General features: G+C 44.2%; 1 long non-coding RNA gene across 1 annotated transcript; it reads right to left on the reverse strand.

Moving 5' to 3' along the window:
- Window positions 1-331: 331 nt before the first annotated feature.
- On the reverse strand, window positions 332-22,867 carry LOC141126087 (uncharacterized). Its single transcript, XR_012241409.1, has 3 exons — window positions 22,749-22,867; window positions 1,571-1,671; window positions 332-1,443 (listed from the first exon to the last, which is right to left on the reverse strand). It is a non-coding gene; the product is annotated as an uncharacterized lncRNA (long non-coding RNA).
- Between the last annotated feature and the right edge of the window lie 353 nt (window positions 22,868-23,220).

Genomic DNA, 23,220 nt, shown 5'->3' on the forward strand with positions numbered 1-23,220 from the left:
AAAAAACAACAAATTTCTTTTTTTTTTTTTTTTTTCTTTTTTTTTTAGTTTCTGTCAGTAAATTTTGAAAATAAGTAATTTTTCTCCTTCATTGATGTGCGCTGATGAGGATGCACTGATATGCCGCACTCATGGGCACTGATAGGTGTCACTAATATGCAGCACTGATAGGTGGCACTGATGGGCACTGAGAGGTGGCACTGATGGGCACCGAGAGGTGGCACTGATAGGTGGCACTGGTGGGCAATGAGAGCAGGCACAGATAGGCAACACTGATGGGCACTGATTGGCGGCACTGATGAGCAGGCACTGATGGGCAGTGATAGGCAGCATTGACTGGCATCACTAATGTGCACTGATTGGTGTTACTGATGGGTATTGATTGGTGTCACTGATGGGCACTGATTGGGCTGTACTGTAATCAGGGCACTGATGATCAAAATAAATAAACCTTTTTATTTTTTTTTTTATTTATTTGTCATTTTACTATACGGTGGGTGGGAAGTGGTTAAAAAAAAAAAAGTATCACGCACATTCTTTCATCTTTTGTGGTGTCTTGGCAGCATATTTAACTTTGAATGGGCGGGTGAAAAACCTTCTGTGCTGCAGCTTCCACCCAGATCGCCCCTTTTTCTTACCTGAGCCTACCTGAGCCCGATTCGATCCAGCAATGTGCACGAGCTCCAGCTGTCTCTCTCCTCATTAGACAGATTGATAACAACGGGAACGATTGGCTGCCACTGCTGTCAATCAAATCCAGTGACACAAGAGCCTGAGCCGCTGTCTGTGTCAATGGACGCAGCAGGTGGACTCGGGAGCGAGCACACATGGGTGCCAACAGGGAAAGCAACTTTTCCTAGGGGCACCCGATGAAGGAGAGGTTCCTGGAGCGCCAGTGGGGGACCCCAGAAGAGGATCGGGGCAGCTCTGTGCAAAACTGTTACACAGAGCAGGTAAGTATGACATGTTTGTTATTTTTATATTTTTTTATTTTATTTTATATTTATATTTTTGTTATTTTTTTATAAAAAAAACGAAGCTTTATAACCACTAACGCAATGCATTTGCATTAACACACCGCAATGGAATGTTTTAGTGTGAATGGGCTCTTAGACATTTGTGAACACAGCGAAGAACACGAAAACACCAGAATTTGTGTCATCTTTGAGCCAATATCTCAGTCCAGGAAGTGGATAGTGCCTGAAGAAAGACGGCACCATCCTTCTGGAGAGAAAATTAGATGAAGGCATTGTAAGGGGGAGTACTGTGTTAACATGCTAGATCCTCTTTAAATCCAAGGGACTAGTGCTGAAAGACTAAAGGAACAATCATTTAGCCACAATGCTGCCCAAGCAAGCACGACCACTGCTACTATTAAACGTTCGGGATCTACAAGTTGTCCATCTTCTCCGTCTCATCAACAAGTCAGGGGGGTATTCGAGTCTAATGTAAAATAAATAATATAATATTCTATCAATTAAAATCAATAATTACATACATAATACAATATAAATTAACATGCGATTAAAATTAAAAAAAAAAGAATATAAAATAAAATAATATAAAATACCTTTGCTTTAGACTAAATAGTACATTTGATATTGATAAATATTGTGGATAGATAAGAAAGCTTTTTCTTGTCTCATGAGATTGCTCTTGTCTTGTAAATACCTGTAATAAAATACATTTATTAATATAATATAATATAATATAATATACCAATAAAAAAAATAAAATTAAAATAAAATAAATAAATAAAATAATATAAAATACTTTTTAGACTGAATAGTAAATATATGGCTGGTAGAAAAGAAAACTTTCTCTTGTCTCACAAGATTGTTCTTGTCTATTTTTATTTCAGTAATCACATCCTTGAGTAGATTATGAATCATTCAGGGTGAGTACACAAGGTTAGGTGGAGGGACGGATGGACAATATTGTGACTGCAGTCAGTATAGAGATAGGGAATTAATTGTCTAGGCTGAATTCTTCTATCATTCAGATATATACTGTATATATCCGTCCACTATCACAGCTCTGTGCCTTCCTAAATCTCTGATAACTCAGCAGAAGAATGCATAAAAACTGAAGAGGAATGTAAATAACGAATAGAATATATCTGGATATAAAAGGATATCATCATATCACATAACAGAGGGTACTCTTGATTAATGTGACCCTGGCAGGGCAAGAAAAATTAAATAAAGGTGTCTTTGCGAGAGAAATGTTATTATACTCCCCTCTTCAGCGGCCTGTGTCTCCTAGCACCGGGGCCTTCATCAGTCTCTTCCTGTAGTGAGAGATGCTGATGTCCCCCACCTTACATTGTGGTTTCTTCCTATGCCCCCTACATCATTATAAGACTCAGTAGTAACATAGGAATCAGGGGAAGAAACCACAACAATTGGTGGGGGGAAACAGGCAACCAATATTCCCAGGAAAAGTGTCAAAAGGCTGAAGAGACTGAATATTATTATTATTATTATTGGATTGGACTTGGGGCTGAAATGACAAGTCAAAGTCTAGGATTACACCTAGTACCCTGGCGTGAGGGAAGGGACTGAAAGTTGTATTGTTGATTTTGATGGAAAAGTCATGGAGGGGGGCACGGGCGGGGGGGAATATTAATAGCTCAGTTTTAGAGAGATTTAGTTTAAGGAAGTGGTGCGACATCCATGTCAGTTAGTAAGTTAGTAATGCGAGAGGAGACTGAAGGAGCCTTGGGGGACCCCTACAGAAAGGGGCAATGGAGAGGAGGAGACAGAGTTGTAGGTGACATTGAAGGAGCGCTGTTATAGGTAGGCAGAGAACCAGGATAGAGCAGAATCTCGGAGGCCAAGGGAATGTAGTTTTTTGAGAAAGAGCGGGTGGTCAACAGTATCAAAGGCCGCAGATAGGTCAAGTAGTAGGAGTATGGAGTACTGGCTGTTGGCTTTAGCAGTTAGTAAATCGTTAGTGAGTTTTAGTAAAGCAGTTTCCGTGGAGTGCTGCAAGCGATAGCCAGACTGTAAGGGGTCAAGAAGGTTATTTTCACTGAGGTAGGAGCTAAGACGGTTGTAGACTAAGCGTTCTAGAAGTTTAGAGGTGAATGGAAGCAATGAGATGGGTCTTAAGTTGTTTAGGTTGGTGGGGTCTAGTGAGGGCTTTTTAAGTATGGGAGTGATGTGCGCATGTTTTAGAGGGGAGGGGAAGGTGCCACTAGAGAGGGAGAGATTGAAGATATGAGTGAGGGAGCATAGGATAGAAGAAGAGGGTGACCATAGTAGTTGTGAGGGAACAGCATCCAAGAGACAATTGGTTAGGTGGGCATCTGAGAAAAGTTTTGTAACCTCTTCAGTAGTAGCCAATTCCAAAGAGGAGAGTGTTGAATGTGCTGTTAGGCAAGGTATGTTGGGTGGGGAAGATGTATGCACAGTGGAGATGTCCTCACGAATTGCATCAATCTTGTCTTTGAAGGCCATTCCTCATGTGGTAGAGTCAGGGGTGTGTGTATGTAAAGGGGACAGTGGCCAGTGTCCTGAAGAGCTTAGTCTATGTAATTCCCTGTGAAAGCTTGGACTTTCCACTAGAGGATGATTAATCTCCTTAAGTTTGCTGCAGGTTCATAGTTCTAAAGAAGATAAGTGTTTTCCTATCTGTACATAGTTTTGGAGTATCCCACTCAGTTCCCTAACGCCAAGTTACCCAAAACATAAAAACACCATAAATAAAACCTCTGGACTGTTCACTGAGCCAAAGAGTGACTGTGACTCTATGTCTGGCTGTGGGGCAACTGTTGGGAAAAGGAACTTGGGCAATCTACAAAGCAGGTACTTCGGGGGTAGCACTACACATGTTTAACAGATGAAAATAGGCAGGGTGATGTCTCATCTGTGTGCTGTGTCTTCTTTTTGCAATTAGTATGTAGGCAGGTGCAGTCTACTTTCTCCACTGCAGGTGGTGCTCTTCCACAGTGGTAATGAAGTTGGGGTTCCTCTATGGTTTCCTGGGTCACTAGGGAAGCAATCCAATTGGACGCTGCCACTCTATGTGACTCTGGCAGCCATCTTGAGTCAGGCAGAGCCTATTAAAGGCCCTGACTCCCAGGTTTGGAACACATTTTGTAAGTGGGCAGAGTAGGGACAGGTACCCCGCCTGATAGGGACAGAACTAGCGGCAAGGAAAGGTTCCCGATGAGGAGGGAAAGCATAGGATTCCCAACTTTTCTGGACATCTTCCTGCTTGGGCATGAGACAGGCAGGCTGCATTCTGCCCCTCTCAACAGGCGCTGTCAGTTCTCCTGAAACCTGCTCTCTACCTGCCGTTGGACCTGTGATTGTCCCCGGTTGGGCTGTTTTCCCACTGGGTTTGTTGTAAACTGTCTTGCAATATTTCAATACAAGTTCTTTCATTGCACTTGGACTGTGTGTTTTAGCTGTCGCACCACTCTGCACCCCACCTACAAGTAGGCTAGGGGGTGTATCCCGACCACACTTGTGCTGCTGCTTCAGGTCTTCATCAACATGGAGACAAAGTTCTTTGCATTCCCCCTTGCTAAGGAATCCTCTCCATGTTAAGGGCATGTGGCCTGGTTTGGTTTGGGGAAGGGGTCCATGTTTGTCTCCTATCTTTCCTGGATTTTTTTTCTTGTTTTTTGCAAGGGGTTCCCCCCTAAAATCTATGCCAGACCACCTGTAGGCTCTGCTGTGATTTTTTTATTTTTCTTGGTGGGGGGCACCCTGTTTTTTTTTTTTTGTTTTTTTGTTTTTTTTTTACCATTCCAACCAATTTAGTCCTGCTCTTTGCCAAACCTCTGAACAAGCAAAATTCAGTACAAACATGGGTTTGGACTGAGCACAGAGCTCATCCCCAGTTGTGAAGTTGATTTGTACAGGTCTTTGCATTCCTCACTTTATTACAAACAGTTCCTTGTACAGAGCTTGTAAAGAAAAACATAAGCAACACAGTGTGCTCCCCAGATGACAGTGTACTGTGAATGAGCATCAGCAGTGTTATTCAAGGACGGAATGCAACTAATAAGCAGAACCAGCATTCGGAGAAACAACCTCCATCGGATTGTGTGAAGTGCCTTGATTGTACACCATTATGAACTAATACAGAAGACACAGAGGTGTTATGTCCTGCATGGTTAACGCCACTTGGTCATATGTGAAGCAAGATCGCATTGCGCTGAGGGAAAATTGAAATTAAAAAAATGGCTTTGGTTTATAAAAGTCCTTCTGCCATTGCCAAGTAATCATCAGTGGAAGATCAGGCAGTTTGCTGTTATATATTTAAAATCAACCAGTTGCACTAAAAAGCTAATGGTATGATGTCTGGACAGGCACCAGAATTTGCTGGTCTGTACAGCTTCAAGGTGACGAGATACCACCTCTCAATTAAAGCGGAGTTCCACCCAAAAATGGAACTTCCGCTTTAAGGGAAGGTGACCCCCTGACATGCCACATTTGGCTTGTCATTTTTTTGGGGGGTTCCAGCTCCCACTTACTCCTGGCGCACCCATAGCGCCGGAAGGAAGATCATCTCTCCCCCCCTCCCTCTCGGCAATCATCTTGGACATGTCACAGGTCCCAGATGATTGCCCGGCCAGTCTCAGCATGCAGCACGGCTCGCGCATGCACAGTGCGTGCCCGGCTGTGAAGCAGCAGCCGGGCACCTACAGTGACAAAGCCGGTGCCACAGAGAGGAGGGGGAGCATCGCTGGACCCTGGGACAGGTAAGTGTCCGATTATGAAAAGTCAGCAGCTGCAGTATTTGTAGCTGCTGACTTTTAATTTTTTTTTTTTTTAATTGGAACTCCGCTTTAACAGCATTGTTGTCAGTCTGCAATATGAGCTTCTTCAGTTGACTGTTGGACTGCCTATCGATAGGAAGACCAATGGCCAACTGAAGAAGCTCCTATGGAAGGCCGGCAACACCCCTGCTAATTCAGAGGCAGAGAATTAGTGTTGTCTGCCTGCAACAGGAAATGCTGTTACTGGCAGGATCTCCAGGTAAATAACTTTGTAAAAGATTTACAAAAGACTGATTTGCTGAAGAAAACTGAATACGGTGTAACTATATAACTATGTAACTGTGAGATATAATGCCAAATATACTGAAAAATAGATTTAGGATTTACATACACTCTTATAGTCACTGATAGTCACCAATAAGATTATGTGTAATATCAGGTCATATATTTAAAATAGGTCTCCAAAACTGCAACTGTGGGCCAGATGTGGTCCTTTGGGCAAATTTTCTCTGGGCAACGTTCCTCCCACAGACACCAATGATGGGTCCCCATTCCTTCCATGGACACCAAAGTTGAGGCACTATTCCTCCCACAGACACCGATGATGGGGCACTATTCTTCCCATTGGCATCAACAATAGGGCTCTATTCCTTCCACAGACAGCAACAAAGGGGGACTATTCCTTTCACTGACACCAACAATGGGGCTCCATTCCTCCCACTGCCACCAAAGATGGGGCTCCATTCCTTCCACAGACACCATGGATTGGGCACCATTCATTCAACCAACACCAATGATGGGACACCATTCCTCGTACTGACAGCAAGGATGGGGCACTATTCTTTTCACAGACGCCAATGATGGGACTCCATTTTACCCATAGACACCAGTGATGGGGCTTCATTCCTCCCACAGACATCAATTATGGAACTACATTCCTCCCACTGACATCAACTATGGGTCTCCCATCCATTCCACTGACACCAATAATGGGGTGCCATTCCTCCCATTCACATCAACTACTGGGCACCATTCCTCCCACTGTCACCAATGAAGGGGCACCATTCCTCCCACTGACACCAGTGATGGGCACCATTCCTTCCACAAATATCAATGATGGGGCCCCTTTCCTCCCACAGACACCCCTGATAGGACACCATTCCTTCCACAGACATCAACTATGGGGCTCCAATCCATTACACTGACACCAATGATGGAGTACCATTCCTCCTACTGTAACCAATGATGGGGCACCTTTCCTCCCACTGTCACCAATGATGTGGCACCATTATCACACTGACACCAATGATGGGGCACCATTCCTTCGACAGACACCACACCAATGATGCGACACCATTCCTCACACAAACAAGACTGATGGGATACCATTCCTTCCATGGACACCAATGTTGGGGCACCATTCCATTTACAGGAAACAATACAAGGTCCATCTAAAATGTCTGGGCCCCCTCCTACTTTAGAAATAACTTGCTCATACTATGTCCAAAAGGTACCTGTAAAGAAAAGAATATTTAATTTACCCCAATCTACTGCATTGTTTGGAATCTGGGAAATACAGAGCAGCTGAAATCTCATGAGAAGAAACTCTAATGGAAGATAAGGAGGTAAGGACTGTTTTCTTTACAGGTACCTGTTGGACATACTATGAGATACCTATTTATACAGAAGGAGGGCACCCAGACAGTATACACGGACTTAACCTTATACTGCAACATCTGCCTTATCTATCAAAGGTTCATTAAGGTTTGTGCTCTCTAGGGCCAATGCAGCTGTATGTCTGGAGGCTTCGGTTCTTGGATCACTCCGGGAGTTGGGAAACAAGATATATAGGGCTGTCGGGCCTATGCTGACCTTCCGCTTCCTACTAGAATGACCTTAAGGGTTTGGGGGGTGGCCAGGCGTAGGTTCGGCCGACCCAATCGATGGTCTCCCTTTACCCCACTGTGGGGGAACCCCTGTCTTCTGCAGTTTTGCTCTATCCCTGACCTCCAGGTGTGGGCCTGATACGGCATTAAAACTATTGGGAATGTGTTCTTGGCAGGGCCCTGCGCCCCTTCCAGGATCTCAAGGCTAATTTTAACTTACCTGGCTGGATGTATTTCAGATACATGCAATTAAGACATGCTGCCCGGGCTCAGTTCCCATCCCCACCGAACCTATCTATGGACCTCATCGAGGAACTCTTAGCTCAAGAATCATTAATGAAATCTCTGTCCACTCTGTACCTGGCCTTGTTGAGTGTTGAATCTCCCAAGATGGAAAAGCTCTGGGAAAAGTGGAAAGCCAACCTTCCAGACTTAGATACAGAGGATTGGGATGACTGTTTGGAGTATAGTGTTAGGGTGTTAGTCTCCTCCAAGGACAAGTTGATGCAGGTGACATTCTTACACAGGGTCTACTATACCCCCCAGAGACTGCACAGGATTTACCCCCAGAGATCGCAGGAATGTCCCAGGTGTGGTGGGAGGGAACGTACATTCACATCTTCTGGAGCTGTCCAAGGATTGTTCAGTATTGGGGGGAGGTGGTTGACCTCATTAATTGTCTCCTCCAGCTGGCTCTTCCGGCCTCCCCGGAAATGGCTTTATTGGGAATTCAGGATGACGAGCAACGGCCTAGGTGCACTAAACTACTGCTAACATACCTTTTCTTTTATGCCAAATGAGAAATTATTCTTAGATGGAATGCCCATTCCCCTTCCTCCATGGGTTCATGGGAAAAAACAATTAATGCTGCCCTTCCTCTATATAAGGTAACCTACAGGAATTGCCCCAAGAAATTCGACAAGGTGTGGCGGCCATGGACGGGGTAGGCTGGGCACCCCCCCTTTTTTTTTGCCAGAGTGGTAGCTTTGCCTTCACATTGTCTCTGCTGGGTCTTAATTGGGCAAAAAGATTGGTGTTTCCACAACTCTGTTTTTTGATGATTATCCTTTGCTTGAAGTATACCCATGGTATTAGAACTGTTTGTTTGCCGGTGTACCTGATGTGTCCTTTGCTCTCCTAAGAACTGTCAATGCATAATATGTTTTGTTCTTTGATGCTGTCCATAACTTGTACTCTGTACCATACCTTTGTTCAATAAAGGAACAATCTGATTGTTTAAAAAAAAAAAAGGTTCATTAAGGGATTGGATACAAAGGCAGGGTCGACAACCTGTCAATTGGAATCTGCCTGTTGATCCCAGATTTGTGTGGTTATAGTGGAACCAAGACACCATTTCCAGACCCTGCCTGCCACCTTTTAGGACCCAGATCATGATGTCAATGTAAATGCAGAGCCAAATGAAGTTGTAGACACATCATATGACATAGCTGAGGGGCGCTCTGGGAGGACTTCCCTCACTTTGCCCACCACCACTGCATCTAAGGTCTATGAGTAAATTTCAGGAAGGTTTGAAAGGGAGAATTTTAGTTTAGGGGAGATGTTTGTACTGAAAGGGGAGCATGTTGGGTTGTGAATGGAGATGTGTGTTATTGTCAGGACCTAGATCACTTGCTGCTGGCACTGTGCTTCCCAAAGCAGGACCTTGTAGTTCCGGTGTTCACCAGCGGGTGTCTCCCTGCAGATCCCAGTAATCAGTTACCATCTGATGCTGGCTGCTGGGAGGATATTTAGTCCCTCATGTCAAATCGCATGCCAAATCGGCGGCTATTGCCAGCAATGGCACAGTTTTTGGCACTGATTCCCAAATGTAGTTCCTGTACTACTTTTGGCGACTTCGGGGGCAATTTGAATAGACATCTGTGCATGAACCCACACAGATGTCTGTTAAATCACCCCTAAAGTCGGACTGCATTGCCAGTTTGAAATCTTACCAGTTCAGCTGAAATTGCACGATTTCTAACCCGCATTCAGTGTGAACCTAGGCTAAGTGTTTTGCTTTGCTGCTAGATACTGCTTGCCAGTTGCCCTGAGCCTAAATCCTGATCTTGCTCCTGCCCTGCATCCTGAACCCTGCCGCCCTTTTTTTGCTCCTCTTGTACCTGATAGTAGTCATGGTTCTCCCTTTTTATCTGTTCCCTGCATCTCCAGTTTTCCATGTTTATCTGTGTTCCCCATTTTTGTACATATTGTACTGTATATACTGTAGTTAGTTTGTTAGTCCTGTTATTTCCTTCCTGTTACTTAGTTAGGTTGCTAGTTAGGCATTTTAGTTACTGTATATGGTTGTGGTTCACTTGTATCATCATGCTGTTTGCTGGTGTTTGAATGTGTTTTGTTTTACTTTTAATACATTTGCTTTACTATATATATTCTGGTCTCAGTTTCCTAGTGTAGCTACGCAGATTTGGCCATCCCTGCTGCTGATTCCTGACGTTACCTACTACTGACCCTTTTTCTCTGTCTTACTTACTCCTGACTCCTGCACCTAGAGTTGCCACCTCATCCCTTTAAACCCGAACACCTTTGAATTACACAGGTTCTGAGGCTAATTAAATGCAGATAAGGCACCAAGTGAGTTTAATTACCACCTTAATCAGACACAGAACCTGTGTAATTAATATGTGTTCGGGTTTAAAGGGATGACGTGGCAACCATACCTGCACCCCATGTTACATCCTATGGACCCCTGCATTCTACGTTACATGCAGCTGATCTTTGCATACTGTACAACTTACTCCTGACCCCTGTTACATACTACAGACTGCGTTACATACTCTTGACTCCTGGTCTTCACATTATTTACTACTGACCCCTGCACTACATATTCTCTGCACATTCCTCATAAATTACCCCTAACCCCTGCGTTAAATACTACTGGGTCTGCTTTACTGTGTCCTGACCCCTGCATTCTGTGTTAAATACTACTGACTCTGATGGAGGGCCTATACTGAATCCGGTGGAGTGCCTAAGATGGAGGAGCTTTCTTTTTTAAGATCAACATTTTGACATGTAAGTGTTTCCCAATAGGCATCTTGGACACGCTGTATAATGCTTTGAGTATGTCTGTTTTTCATGCATTGACATCAGCTCTGTATTTTCAGAAAGTGGTTTTCTGTCCCTGATGAAGAATTTATATGTACTTTTTCGAAACGCGTTGGACTCTACAACTACCTATCACCTAGAGCTATGATATTGGTCTCTTTGTTGAATTGTAGTTGGAATTTTCCACTTTCTTGTGTCATATTTATGTGTATTTATGTATTAAATTTCTATTACTTTTGGTTTGATCTATAGAATTACTGTTTTTAGGAATCTTTTGTATTAATAATTGATATTTCTTTTATACAAAAAGAGAATTTCTCTTGTTTATATCGCCTTCAAAATCCCAATTCTTGAGGTTCTATTTTGTTTTGTATATTAAGGGATGATGGCAATAACATGCCAGTCCACAGGAGCCTAATCAATTTCTAAATACTACTGACTCTGTGTTACTTATGCAGCGTACACACAGTCGGACTTTTCGACCGGACTTGTCCAACGGATGCCGATGGACCAAATTCGACGGACAATGCTATCGTGTGTGGGCTTCACCGGACCTTCAGCGGACTTTTCCAGTCGCAAATCTGACGGACTTTAGATTTGGAACATGCTTCAAATCTTTACGTCGTAACACCGCCGGACCCAGAAATCCGCTCGTCTGTATGCTAGTCCGACGGACAAAAACTCACGCTAGGGCAGCTATTGGCTACTGGCTATCAACTTCCTTATTTCAGTCCGGTGTACGTCATCATGTACGAATCCGTCGGACTTTGGTGTGATCGTGTGTAGGCAAGTCTGTTCGTTAAAAAGTCAGTCGAAAGTCCGCTGGAAAGTCTGTCGGACAAGTCCGGTCAAAAAGTCCGCCCGTGTGTACGCGGCCTTACTCCTGTCCCCTGCACTCAGTGTCACATACTACTGACCCCTGCACTCAGCATTACATTCCACTGACCTCTGCACTCTGTGTATCTTACCCCTGACCTCTGCACTCTGCATTACTTACTACTGATCCGTGAAGTGTTTATTATTTAGTACTGACCCTGGAACTATTTAAATCTTCCTTACTATTTAATGCGGTTACCACCTTAAAAAAAAAGCACACTGTACCCTGGTGATCATTGATTTCTTCCATGTTGTTCAGGTAGATCTCCACCTCTCTGGGGCTGCCTATCCCTCTTCTAGAGTAAAAACAGAGCACCCCTTTATCATGCCACCTGCATTTCTACTGTAGAGGATTTTTTTTTTTTGCCTGTGAGACATAATAAGTCCCTTTCAGCTGCACTTAGGAACTGATAAATACTTTGTTTACATCTGCAGTGGAGAGATTACATGTGGCATAATAATGATAATAGATAATTACAGAACATGGGCCCATTAGCTGGGAGAGAGAATTCGATGGATGGCTATGGATTATCTGCGGAAGATTCTGGAAACAATATGTGTCATCTCTCAGACGCCTCTTGTATTATGTGCTGCTCATCTGCATTGTGGCGCTCAGAATGCCGTCATCTGGCATGAAAAGACAAACTGATTGCAGCCCATATCCCGGCGGGCTGACAGAAGAGAAATTCATTAATAATCTACAGCCATTATAAAACCATCAGGATTAATCACTTCAACTCTTGTACCTGGATACCCCTTATGGACCTGAGCAATTTTTTATATTTCCACTGTGGTCCTGTTTAAATGGCGATAACTTTGTAATTATTTAAAGTGATTGTAAAGGCTCTTTTTTTTTTTTTTAACCTCTTGCTTACTGGGCACCTAAACCCCCCTCCTGCCCAGACCCATTTTCAGCATTTTAGCGCTGCCACTTTTTGAATGACAATCGCGCGGTCATGCTACACTGTACCCACATGAAATTTTTATCATTTTTTTCCCACAAATAGAGCTTTCTTTTGGTGGTATTTGATCACCACTGGGCTTTTATTTTTTGTTAAATTTAGCAAACAGGTAATTTTTCTCCTTCATTAATGTGCGCTGATGAGGCTACACTGATGGGCACCGATAGGCTGCACTGATGGGCACTGATAAGGTGACACTGGTGAGCACTGATAAGGCGGCACTGATGGGCACTGATAAGGCGACACTGGTGGGCACTGATAAGGTGACACTGGTGGGCACTGATAAGGCAGCACTGATGGGCACTAAGAGGAGGCACTGGTGGGCACTGATGAGGTGGCACTGGTGGTCACTGATAGTTGGCATTGGTGGGCACTAATGGGTGGCACTGATGGGCATTGATAGGTGGCACTGAAGGGCACTAATGGGTGGCACTGATGGGCATTGATAGGTGGCACTGAAGGGCACTAATAGGTGGCATTGATAGGTGGCACTGATAGCTGGCACTGATGGGTGGCAGTAATGGGCACTGATGGGTGGCAGTGATGGGCACTGATCGGCACTGGTAGGTGACACTGATAGGCAGGACTGCTAGGTGGCACTGATGAGACACTGATTGGCACCACTGGTGGGCATTGATAGGTGGCACTCATGGGCATTGATAGGTGCCACAGATTGCTGGCACTTATGTACTGGTGGGCACTGATTCAGCGTAGATCTGCGCTGTAGCCGTCATTCGGCTATAGCGTGGATCTGAAGGCGTTAAATAACAAACATATCATATTCATCTCCACTGTGCGGCTCGTTGTGCACAGAGTGGCCCCGAACATCCTCTTCTGGGGTTCCTCTGCGGCTTTCGCGACTCCTCCCCGCATTAGATAACCCCCTCTCCCGGGAAGGGGGGGGGCGGGCTACCTTGGGGGCGGGCTCTCGAGTCCAGCATTTGCGTCCATAGACACGGCGCCCGCTTAATTGGATTTGATTGACAGCAGCGGGAGCCAATGGCTGGGCTGCTATCAATCTATCCAATCAAGTGCCAGGACCCCGTGCAGAGATAGACAGCGCGTCCCCGCCGGGTCAAGTTCCAGGGCTCGGGGGGTTGGGGGGCCGGTCACTGCTAGGTGTTTTTTCACCTTAATGCATAGGATGCATTAAGGTGAAAAAACACGAGGGTTTACAACCCCTTTAAGATAACAATTGTATAGATTTGTTTGTTGCTTTTTTTTTATAATGTATAAAATCAAACTATTTTATTTCTAAGGAGTCTACTAACAAAATGACTTTAAAAAAAAAGCTGTTTTTTTTCTATTTTGACAAGTGGACCAGTAAGTTACTGGCAAAGCCCCTTGCCCCCATGTTGATGAAGAAAGGGCCTCTTCCCCACAAACTTGGCCCTGTGGTTGTGGGGGTCTTCAAGAATGGGGGGTTATCAGAATCTGGAAGCTCCTTTATCTATGAGAAGGGGACCCAGATACCATCCCTTTCCTATGTGAATAAATAAGGGGTATATAGTACCCCTACTCATTCACAAAAAAAATTTAAAGTGCAAATTAAAACATGTACACAGTTGTTGACAGGACTTCTATTAACTGCTTGCCACCCTCCCACAGTATATTTACTGTGAATGAGCCACACAGCCAGGCTAGGTCATGTACTGGTATGCCGCATAACACACGCGCATGAGCGCGCCCCCTGGGGTGCACAGTGGTACAATCGCAATACCGGGCACAGCGGATCACATCGCTTGGTACCCAGGTGCTATGAGCAGCCGGGGTATCATGTGATCGTATGATTGGTCATAGCGATCACATAACTACAATGTCTCCATTCATGGCTGTATTGTGATGCTGTGATTGGCATACAGCTATCACATGGTATCTGGGTCAATCACAGTACCTTCTACCATGTGATTAGCTGTAGACAATCACAACATGCCAACTATAAGCAGGCTGTCATGAATGGCTTTCCATTCACGACAGCCTGCTTACGGTGGGCATGTTGTGATTGGCTACAGCTAATCACATGGTACAAGGTAACTATTTCTTATAACAGTGATCATCACTGTTAAAAGCAATAGTAATGTAGACAAAATAAACCCTGATCACCCCCCCCAGAGTAGTACAGTGTCACTACGGTGACACTGAACTACTCTGATGAAAGTATTTAAAAAAATAGTAAAACAACTAAAAAAATGTTAAAGAAAAAAAATGTTTAAAAAATAAAAGATTTTTTTTTTTTTTTTTTTTACGAACTGTCACCAGTCAGTATCCTTGACAATTGCAGCTGCGGGCATCATCCCGGTATAACCCCGGAAAGCCGAGTACGCACATCTGCGTACGGTCGGCAGGAAGGGGTTAAAAACAGAAACTAAAACAAAGGCCCACTATGTACATCCGCCGTCAATCACATCATCCAGCAATGTAGATCCATGTCAATCATAATGCTTGCCGAACCCCCAACAGAAAGAAAAAAGTGACACCCCCCATGCCAGTTGTATGACAACCCCTCGCCTTTTAGCCCAGAAAATAGCCAGAACTGTTTTTTATTTGTTTGTTTTTACTTTTTAACATTCGGCTCCCATTGGCTTCAATTGGGTTTAGATTAGGTACCTGAACTTTAGACATGTTCCCAGGTACAGTATGTTCATCTCAACCCTACCAATAACACAATCTGAGACAAAACAGTTAGGGCTCATTTACACTCGCTTCGGCTTCAACACACATTAGGGTTAGTTTACACTTGCTTCAAAACAAGGCTTCGCACACGCTTTGTTAATGCTCTCTGAATGCCAGTCAAAGCTCCTGTCACTAAATAAAATGGTTCGCTTACAGTCCTGTTTACACCTCGCTTTTGCTTTGCTTTGCTTCGGCTTCGCTTCAAAAATTATACCCCATGTAGCTTTAGATGTGCTTCAATCGTCTTCAAAGCCTCCATAGAAGTCTATGACAAAGCTCCCTTGAAGCCCCAGCGAAGCCTCACCAAAGCACCAAGCAAAAGCAAGGTGTAAACAGGACTCTCCTTAATAGCCCTTAATAGTTAATATTTAGGAATCCTAAAAACGTTGTCTTTCCAATCTATAGAGAAGTTTTGTTTGGACCGGATGTCTTCTATAAACAGCATGTTCTAGACATCTTTCCGTACACATCGCTCCGCACACTCGTGGCTAATATCACTTCCATCTGGAGACCTCTTCTACTACCCAGCGTCATGTTTACACTTCATCCCGCTAATATCTGGTGAATGTGTCCATCAATTATTAATTTTCATTCTTCACTTCAAGGCTGTCTGCGTGCAACTACTCCAAGGTCTCCATTCCAGTCTTGGCGACGTCTCCTTCCTCCGTCTGCGACCTCCTCCATGTTTGTGGGAATAGGATGTCTATTTTAGATGAACTTGTAGAAGTGATAAGCTTGATGTCAATAAGCAGATTGATGTGTCTTAATGTTTAAAAAAATATATTTTAATGTGCAATTTGAAATATTATTGTATAATACATGGAGGCAGCCATATTGTCAAAGACACAGATTCTGAAGGCCTCTTGAGCCCCCTTAGGGAAAGAGAGCCTTGACTGATGGGGGCTTGGTCAGGTGCAGGACAAGGTGACTGAGTGGTCACCAAGGATTGGTTATACTATGAGGGATGGGCTGGGCCTGAGCTCAGGAAAGTATTGCCCCAGGGAATTCCGGGTCTTTCGAGGAACTTGGCTGGAAGAGCTGCCCACCTTCCTGCCCCTTTTTTCTATGGTGTGTCACAGCTTGCTGCGGTTTCTTGACCTTGCCAGCATAAAAGTGGCTGTAATGGGCTATGCACGTTGATGGAAATTGGAAGTAGGCGGCCTGTCCAGCACTTATGGTAAGGACGGGCCCCCTTTTGGAATTGCGTGCTCACAGTACAACTGTGACTGGCGACGGTTTAAAAGTGTTCACATGTTATGTGTTGGGTTTTAATAAAGCTGTGGCCTTGGCCTTTCCAACCTAATGGTTGTCAGTGTGTTTATTTAATGGGGTGAGGGGGCAAGAGTGAAGGTTTTCTATACATTTATGTTACATTTAATTTGGGCCCATCGCGCCTCAGCAGTCATGCTTTCTGCTTTGCTCTGCTACACGATCGTTATGCTTTAGCTCCCATTCACAGTGAATCTGACTTTGAAATTGTGCAACTTCACTTGATTTCAAAGCTGCAGGTCAGTGAGACTTAGCTGACATCTGTGCGACTTCATGCACAAATGTCTATGCTAGTCATACCTGAAATCGCAAAAAATAGTGCAGGAACCTTTTTTTCCCCCAAAGTTGGAGTCGGACCGCTTTGAACAGTTCCATTGCCGACAATGGGGTGCAACTTACCATGTGATTTGGACCTGTCAAAACGCATGACAAGTCACACCAATGTGTATGGAGGCTTAATGCTCCTTCCCTCATTGCTTATCTATGAGTTGATTGCCCCCATTGACATGAGTAAGGATTAAGCACAAGATGTATGTGTGAAACGCGTCTACATGACTGGTTGCTGGTGTTGGTGTCATCATGGTGATTCAATAAAGGCAATTGGAAACTCCGGCCTTTTCTTCTTATTTTTGAGACAATGCACTCCCTGTGTGGCTGCTGTTAAAGCGGTATTAAACCCAAAAGCAAACATTTATTATATTGCAGCTCATTTTTAGGCTTTCTTTCTTTTTTTTTCTCATATTTTATTAAATATACAGTGCCTTGAAAAAGTATTCACACTCCTTGAAATTTTCCACATTTTGTCATGTTACAACCAAAAACGTAAATGTATTATTTTGGGATTTTATATGATAGACCAACACAAAGTGGCACATAATTGTGAAGTGGAAAGAAAATGATAAATGGTTTTCTTGTACAAAAGGTTTTATTGAGCATAATGATAAATGGTTTTCAACAGTTTTTACAAATAAATATGTGAAAAGTGTGGGGTACATTTGTATTCAGCCCCCCTGAGTCAATATTTTGTAGAACCCCCTTTCACTGCAATTACAGCCGCAAGTCTTTTTGGGGATGTCTCTACCAGCTTTGCACATCTGGAGAGGGACATTTATGCCCATTCTTCTGTGCAAAATAGCTCAAACTCTGTCAGATTGGATGGAGAGCGTCTGTGAACAGCAAGTTTCAAGTCTTGTCACAGATTCTCAATTATATTTAGGTCTGGACTTTGACTGGGACATTCTAACTTATGAATATGCTTTGATCTAAACCATTCCATTGTAGCTCTGGCTGTATGTTTAGGGTCGATGTCCTGCTGGAAGGTGAACCTCCACCCCAGTCTCAAGTCTTTTGCAGACTCTTAACAGGTTTTCTTTTAAGATTGTCCTGTATTTGGCTCCATCCATCTTCCCATCAACCCTGACCATCTTCCCTGAACCTGCTGAAGAAAAGCATCCCCACAACATGATCCTGCCACCACCATGTTTCACAGTGGGGATGGTGTGTTCAGGGTAATGTGCAGTGTTAGTTTTCCGCAACACATAGTGTTTTGCTTTTAGGCCAAAAAGTTCAGTTTTGGTCTCATCTGACCAGAACACCTTCTTCCACATGTTTGCTGCGTCCCCCACATAGATTTTCACAAACTTTTCACAAACTTGAACTTTCAACAATGGCTTTCTTCTTGCCACTCTTCCATAAAGGCCAGATTTGTGGAGTGCACGAATAATAGTTGTCCTGTGGACAGATTCTCCCACCTGAGCTGTGGATCTCTGCAGCTCCTCCAGAGTTACCATGGGCTTCTTGGCTGCTTCTCTGATTAATGCTCTACTCGCCCGGCCTGTTAGTTTAGGTGGATGGCCACCTATCAGCGCCTATAAGTGCGGAATATTAGTGCCTTCTCATCAGTGCCACCTAATCAGTGCCCATAAGTGACGCCTCATCAGTGCCCATAAGTGCCACCTAATCAATGCCCACCAGTTCAGCCTATCAGTGCCTATCAGTGCCGCCTCATCAGCGCACATCAGTGAAGGAGAGAAATTACTTTGTTACAAAAATTACTGACAGAAACTTTTGCTAGGACACGGCCCTGATCTCTGTAAAGAACCGCATCCACGGCTCTTTAACCATGTGATGGACTGTGTCCAATCACAGCTGGTCACATGTAAACACGGAGATGCTGGTAATCGGTGCTCCTCGCGTGGGGAGAGTGTGTGGCGAGGAGAGCCGATCAGCAGCATCTCCACGCAGGGGGACATCTACACACATAATCAGGGCACTGATCATCAGTGCCCTGATTACAATATAGCGCCAACAGTGTCACCAATCAGTGCCCCCCATTGCCCACCAGTGCCACCAATCAGTGCCCACCACTGCCCACAAGTGCCACCAATCAGTGGCCATTAGTGATGCCAATCAGTGCTGGCTATCAGTGCCACTGATCAGTGCTGCCCATCAATGCCCATCACTGCTGTCCATCAATGCCCATCAGTGTCACCCATCAGTGCCACCCATCAATGTCCATCCGTGCCCACCAGTGCTGCCTATCAGTGCCCATCAGTGCCGCCTATCAGTGCCCATCAGAGCCACCTAACAGTGCCCATCAGTGCCACCTAACAGTGCCCATCAGTGCCACCTATCAGTGCCCATAAGTGCGGCATATTAGTGCCTCCTCATCAGTGCCACCTAATCAGCGGCCATAAGTGCTGCCTCATCAGTGCCACCTAATCAATGCCCACCAGTTCAGCCTATCAGTGCCCAGCAGTGCTCCCACATCAGCGCAGATCAGTGAAAGAGAAAAATTACTTAGTTAAAAAATTTACTGACAGAAACTAAGTAAAAAAACTTTTTTTTTTTTCAAAAATTTTGGTCTTTTTTTTTTTTTTTTTTTTAGTAAGAACTAATAAACCCAGCAGTGATTAAATACCACCAAAAGAAAGCTCTATTTGTATGAAGAAAATGATAAAAATTTAATCTGGGTACAGTGTAGTATGACCGCGCAATTGTCATTCAAAATGCGACAGCGCTGAAAGCTGAAAAATGGCCTGGGCAGGAAGGGGGTGTAAGTGCCCTGTAGGCAAGTGGTTAAATAATAATAATAATAAATAAAAGTTCATTTTTATTTATTTTTTTTTTTTTTATTTTCATTTTCCTCCAGCCAGCAAGTCTGTTGTTTTTCAAAAGAACAAGCTCTCCAGCAGAAGGTATCAGTTAAAGAGATGAGACAAACCATTATTATACAGGCTTTATATAGCACCAACAATTTGCACAGTGCTTTACAATATAAAACGGAGGCAGTACAGTTACAATACAATAAAATACAAGAGGGTTAAGAGGGCTCTGCTAATAAAAGCTTACAATCATTTAACTGTGACAATGATCAGCTTTTATTTACTTATGTAAAACCTTTATCCCAAAATGTTTGCTGTAACTGCTTATAAAGTGTGAGGCTTTAACTTGTTAGTGTATCTAAATCTGCTAGCATATCTAACAATCCTCTCCCCCAAGACAGACAATGCTGCCGTCCCAAGGTGCCCCCTGTAAACCTTCTTCTGGAGTGAGGGCGCTCTAATATAGGAGGTGTGTTATTGGCCAGATCACCAGGTGAAAACAGGGAAAAAAACCTAAAAAAAGAAAATGAATGCAGCCACCACATCTCATGATTGGTAAGCTGCAATATATTCCATTTTTGGTTTTGGGTTTAATACAGCTTTAAAAGACTGAATAATTGCACTGAGCCATTAAGAGCTCCGTCTAGTGGAGAATCCACAGTTCTCTAAATTATTAATACAATAACCAAAGCTAGGGATAACACCACCAAAGCACTTCATTTAATCCACATACCCTCCACAGCTTGTGTCTTTCTTAGCACAGGCGCTGAGAAGGCGTTTGACCGCGTGGATTGGACCTTTATGATTTCGGTTCTTAGACATATAGGCCTGGGAGACCACATGGTTCAGCGGATTTCCAAGCTCTATTCTACGCTGACAGCACAAGTCAAAGCCAATGGAATGCTGTCCGATCCCTTCCCCATACAAAACGGTACAAGACAAAGGTGCCCACTATCCCCCCTACTGTTCGCCCTATCCCTGGAACCGTTCCTCTGCAAAATTCATAAGAATCCGGATGTCACGGGAATAAACGCTGACAACACACAATACAAACTATCCGCGTATGCCGACGACCTCTTGTTCTTGCTAACCAACCCGACGTTTTCTCTCCCCAATCCTCTGAAGGAATTTGAGATATATGGCGCACTATCCAACTTGAAAATAAACTTTGATAAATCTGCAGCCATGGGAGTCCAGATAGCCCCCACTCTCTTAGCGTCCCTAAAAGCCAACTTTACATTTAAATGGTCAGATACTGCCCTTAAATATCTTGGTACCTATATTCCCGGCAACCTAGCATGTACATACGAACTTAACTTCCCACCTTTGTTATTGGAGACCCGGTTATTACTAGATAAGTGGCACAAAGGAATTCACTCTTGGTTTGGCAGGTGCAACCTATAAAAAATGTGTATCCTTCCTAAATATTTATACCTATTCCAAGCCCTACCGATACAGATCCCGGCGCTCTACTTCAAATAGGTCCACTCACTCTTTACTAAATTCGTATGGGCGCATAAAAAACCTAGACTCCTCAGATGCTACCTTACACTTTCCAAACACCTGGGAGGCCTTGCCCTCCCAGATGTTCGGAAATACTTTCAGGCAACACACCTCGGCAGGTATATAGATTGGCAACGACACTATAAAACAAAACTTGGAAACATTCGCAAACAGATGTCCCACTGAAGGGCGCCTTGTGGTGCTTGGATCAACTATCACCAACTCTCAAAGCCCACCCTCTGATAGGCAACACCCTTCGCATATGTTTAAGGGCCGTCTTTTCAACATCCCACTCGACTCGTAACTCCCCACTGTTTCCAATCCTCGGTAATCCGGCGTTCACTCCTGGCATGGGAACACGCAACTTCCCGACCCTTCTCCAAGACTGTCTTCATCAAACCTTGCATTTTCTGAGCACAGGCGGTTGGCCCTCTATCACAACACTGATAAGTCAGGCAGGACAGTTCAAACTTCCTTTCTGGAAGGCGTTACAACTGCACCAGTTCTTGCACTCCCTTACGAACCCTCAGAGATTCAACTGTAGTTTAACGACCTTTGAGGACTACTGTTTAGATGAAGAGACACTACCGCAGGTTTTATCCAAGACTTATGCCGCGTATACATGGTCGGACTTTTCGGCTACAAAAGTCCGACAGCCTGTCCGACAGACTTTCGACAGACTTTTGGCGGATTTGCGGCAAACTTTATAACGAACGGACTTAACTACATACGATCACACAAAAGTCAGACGGATTCGTACGTGATGACGTACGACCAGACTAAAATAAGGAAGTTGATAGCCAGTAGCCAATAGCTGCCCTAGCGTGGGTTTTTGTCTGTCGGACTAGCATACAGACGAGCGGATTTCTGGGTCCGGCGGAGTTACGACGTAAAAATTTGAAGCATGTTCCAAATCTAAAGTCCGCCAGATTTGCGACTGGAAAAGTCCGCTGAAGGTCCGGTGAAGCCCACACACGATGGGATTGTCCGCCGGATTTGGTCCGTCAGCGTCCGTCGGACAAGTCCGGTCGAAAAGTCCGACCGTGTGTACGCGGCATTACTCCTTATTAGTTACCCCCCCCGGAGCCACTGAATCTCCCGTTCTTGCAAAAATGGGAGACAGACCTACACCATTCATTCTCGGACCACCAAAAACAACTTATTCTTTTAGTTGAAGTCATCGATCTGTACAAAAATACAGGAAACTAATTATAAAATACTAACAAGGTGGTATCACACACCACATCTTTTGAACAAGTTCTATCCAAACACCTCAGATCGCTGCTGGAGGTGCCAGACGGACACGGGAACGCTCCTACATATCTTTTGGTTCTGCCCCAAACTGAAACATTTCTGGACGGAAGTCCGGAGGGGTCACTCAGAAATTCACGGAACATGAGATACCTGATGATCCGGCCATCTTCCTTCTCCGTGTGTCTACCATCATTGCAAAAAGCTACCAAAAATCAGTTGTGCGTCACCTGCTGAATGCTGCCAAATCCTGCATTCCCCCACTTTGGAAACAACAGGTGTCGCCAGCTATTGCGAGCTGGATGCGCAAAGTGGAGGAAATAAAAAAGATGGAAGACCTGATTTGCACAGCACAGAATAGACAGGAAAAACATTCCAAACAATGGAGACATTGGAATACGTTCATATTGTCCGATGAGGGGCTTACCTTATTAGGATCAGGAAATACGCCCCTCTGTCCGTTGAATCCACCCAGTCTTCTGTGTGGAGCCATATTTGCCGAGAACCTCCACCCCCTCTTCCCCCAGCCCTCACTCCCTCTTTATTTCCCAGATCCTATCTTGTCTCCTCCAACCTTTATCTTACTTTCAAGTCTCCTCTTCTATATTTTCCTTCTAGTTTTAGCTATAAGAAAAATAGCTGTGGGTTTGAGCAGCCTACGGTAACATTCCGATAATAACATTTACAGTTACCAGTTTCATGTGTCGACAGACGAAGTAGATATAGAAATATCAGTTGTTTTTATCCATGTGAACTTCATTTGCTTTCGTTAGTCATTTTTCTGGGTTAGATTTTTCACATGTTTGAGATACGGAAATGCTCATATCTGTATGGTTTCAATGTAATTTCTTTGCCCCCCCCCCCCCCCCCCCGGCACTTAAAGTGGTGTTCCGGCCAAA

This window comes from Aquarana catesbeiana, linkage group LG01, assembly GCF_042186555.1.
Source record: "Aquarana catesbeiana isolate 2022-GZ linkage group LG01, ASM4218655v1, whole genome shotgun sequence".
NCBI lineage: Eukaryota > Metazoa > Chordata > Amphibia > Anura > Ranidae > Aquarana > Aquarana catesbeiana.